Genomic DNA, 3,665 nt, shown 5'->3' with positions numbered 1-3,665 from the left:
TCTGCTTTGATCCTCAATACTCAGTGTCAGTTCAGCGAAGACAGAAATATATAGGACCAGAACTAGGATCCCTATAGTTTGTAGAAAAGAATTATACAAATCTTTCCTGAGTACGTTCTGGCAAACTTAATGAAGGAAGTCACAATACAGAACTAGTTTTAGTAATTACCTGTCTAATAACAAATAATGATTTACATTTACAGACTCATACAAGACCTCATTTGAGTATGTGGTACACATAAGGCATTCATTCATGCATTTAAAAAACATTTAATGAGCACTTACTATTAATATAAAGGAGGCACTATTCTAGGCGATGATGGTAGATCAATGAGCAAAGTTGGAAAAAGCATTGTCTTCATGGGGTTTATATTCTGGTAGGAGGAATCTATAAAAAACATAATAGATACTTTATAGATTATATTACAGGCTGGAAAGTGCTATGGATTAAAGGAAAAATGGACTTGAACAAGGGAAATCAGGAATGCTGTACCATGTATCAATGGCATGGGGGGCAGGGTATGTAGCTGTGTGTTACATATGTTACAGGACAGCAAGAACATCACTGTCTCCACTTAAAACATCTTGGAGGTAAGTGACTTCCCCAGGGATAGTTGACAATTACCTAGCAGATACAGTTCTGAAGTCCAGCTTAAAAAAAATCCTTTAACTTTTTTTTTTGTCTACACCTTGCTGTCTTTTTACATAATGGAATAGGATTGTTTTGATCATAATGTCCCTTAAATCATATTTAATGCCTTGCTTTAAAGGCATGGTTTCATCCCAAGCACCCAGGGCCAGACCTGCATCCATATGCTAAGGTTTTATCTCTGTCCATCCATGATTTTCCTACATGCCTCTGCCCCATTGTGCCTGCAAGAGAAGCAGATATTAGTGGAGAGGCAAGTCACCATGTTCTATTGAGATCTGGAGATTATCAGCTCAGTTTCTGTGGCCATATAGCTTATATACGCTTTTTAGACAACAAAATGAAAAGTAATATGATGAACAACCCTATAGCAATATTTTATTAAGGTGTCATATTTCAAAAGGGGTCTCCAGAATTTCTCGTTTACTCTGAATGTCTACATTTCTTGTAGAAAAGGTTGTGACTGCCCTTAGAAAATGTGTATTCAAAGGTTCTTTCAAATTAAAATGAGGCAGTGAAATGAAAAAAAAAAAAATCAGACAATGAGAAAGAAAGAGGGATCAGCAGCTACTAGGATATCTATGTTGGCTGACTTTCTCAAAAGGAAATACAGTACAGAAACAATCCACCCAAGACGAGGAAATTAAACATGACTTAGTGACGGTAACTGCATCTGTGGCAAAAGCCCAAGTACCATTTATTTTCTAATTTAGGCTAATGTCTCAGAAAACTTTGATTTTTACTTGGATATAAATAAGAGGAAGTTGAAAAACTGCCTGGTGTATGGTTCAGTCTTGATCGTCTATGATATGCAAAAATGATTTAACCTTACCCTTTGGAGGACTATTTTCCTGTAACCCTTTACTTTTCCCTGTTGCTTTGATGTGTCTCTTCTGTCGTAAGGATTCCCTTGTATCTTTACAATCGGTGATTGTCCTTAACATCTGGATTGCCTGGACATCTGCCTGAGACCATGCACCACTCACAAGGCCACTGGTCCACTTCCATCACAAACCCTCCTGTGGCCCTGCTCAGCAGAAACTGAGGCACAGAACTAGACGCTCAACCTGGGTTGGAGAGTCATGAGACAAGGGAATCTGATGTTGGTTCTAATGAAACAATGAACAACCTCTGCTTCTGCTGTGTACATCTTCTTTGTCTGGACTTTCTGGAAGTCTGTGCTTCTAAACTGACAAATGAAGCTAAGATCACATAACCAAAACAACTGGGGGAAAATGGAAACCTCAATCAGCCAGATGTTTTGCCTACACAGTCTCTAAAGGCCAGTCTGATTAGTTGTTTTTATTATATTATTTTCTTTTAGAATAATTGTTTTTCCTATTATGTAAAGTAATGTATATTCGTTGTGGGAAATATACACACTACATGAAAGTATAGCTGTGGACTTTTTTCTAAAATTCCGACTATACTATTAATATTTTTATGTATCTCTTACAAGTCTTTAAGAAAACTTACATATCTGTAATTTTATGTGTGTAATTTTATGCATTTATGCTCTACCTAGTATTATGCATCAATTTCTCTTACCTAAAAATAAATCGTGATTATTTTCCTAGATTATTGAATAGTACCTTCCAGTATGGTTTAATTATTGAATAGCACTATAATTTTCTTTAACCAGTCCCCTTTTGTTGGGCAATTAAATTACTTCTAGTTTTCAAAGCTATGAAAACATAACATACTAATAAACAATTCTGAACAAACTTTTTGTACAGATATTAGATTATTAGTAATGATTATAATATGAATGCTTTTTGCTGAATAATATTGGTGCATTGACAACTAATTGAATGAAAGGGTCCAAGCAAATCTGCTAAATGATTACTTGTATATTTTTAGTTCAGTAGGACAAAAACCCAAAAGAATAAAACTATCTTAAAATTCTATACTGACATATTCAATGGCATGCTTTTACAAACTTAACTCATTTTTATAGCAATACTCATATCATCCTTCTGAGTTTATTAGGAGCAAAGGAAGAGGACCAACACCACTTGGTTCTGTGCTAGTCTTTGCATATGTTATCTATTATGGTGTGGTTTAAATAAGTATCTTAGACTTGATTGGAGAAGGCAATGGCACCCCACTCTAGTACTCTTGCCTGGAAAATCCCATGGACGGAGGAGCCTGGTGGGCTGCAGTCCATGGGGTCGCTAGGAGTCGGACATGACAGCGACTTCACTTTGACTTTTCACTTTCATGCATTGGAGGAGGAAATGGCAACCCAATCCAATGTTCTTGCCTGGAGAATCCCAGGGACAGAGGAGCCTGGTGGGCGCTGTCTACGGGGTTGCACAGAGTTGGACACGACTGAAGCGACTTAGCAGCAGCAGCAGCAGCAGACTTGATTAATATTATTTAAGCTGTCAAATGTACACTGATTAGAGGAATTTTTGGAGGCAAGAGTGTTTGAAGCTCTGTCTTCTACTGAATTTAAGTCTGAAAGGAGATGTGTCATTAATTCAGGAATTCAGGGAATCTCCCTGAGAGTTCTTGTTTTAGAAGTTAACTACTTCAAAAGAAGCATAGGTGTTTATTAGCTGCATGGACCTTTCTTCAGTTTTCTACAAAGAAATCAGAGTTTGTGTTTGGCCCAATCAACTAAATACCTTTGGATTCTATACAAGTCACTGTTTATGCCAATGCTCTCTTGGCTCTATCACCCAAATCAAGAGTAACTTCTCCAGGTCACTGCCTTTAAAAAGCTGTGGTGCCGTGGGACTACTGAAAGGTCTCTAGAGGTCCAGTGAAATTCGGTTTCTAGAATAGCATCTAGAATATCATAACCACCAGAAGTTTCTTGAGTCCTAGTTGAACTATCACTCAGAGGGGATACCAAATCACAAGGCTTTCATCTTTTCCTAATTTGCTTCCCATAACCCCATTGTTTCTGATAAAAGCTATTACCTCCCAAGGCTGAAGTTAAAACATCACTTTCCTAGAATCACCCTGGGCTTCTGCTATTCTGCACTGCTTAGGACCTGGAATGCAAGAC

At 37.5% G+C, this 3,665-nt stretch overlaps 1 long non-coding RNA gene across 1 annotated transcript; it reads right to left on the bottom strand.

The window, feature by feature from the left end:
- Window positions 1-255: 255 nt before the first annotated feature.
- Window positions 256-873, bottom strand: LOC147378327 (uncharacterized). Its single transcript, XR_015151888.1, has 2 exons — window positions 804-873; window positions 256-388 (listed from the first exon to the last, which is right to left on the bottom strand). It is a non-coding gene; the product is annotated as an uncharacterized LOC147378327 (long non-coding RNA).
- Between the last annotated feature and the right edge of the window lie 2,792 nt (window positions 874-3,665).

Source organism: Bos grunniens, chromosome 2 (assembly GCF_055505025.1).
Source record: "Bos grunniens cultivar Pamir isolate PY7600 chromosome 2, Bosgru_T2T1.0, whole genome shotgun sequence".
Classification (NCBI taxonomy): domain Eukaryota; kingdom Metazoa; phylum Chordata; class Mammalia; order Artiodactyla; family Bovidae; genus Bos; species Bos grunniens.
The sequence above is the reverse complement of the archived record's forward strand: the minus strand, read 5'-3'. Positions and strand labels throughout refer to the sequence as shown.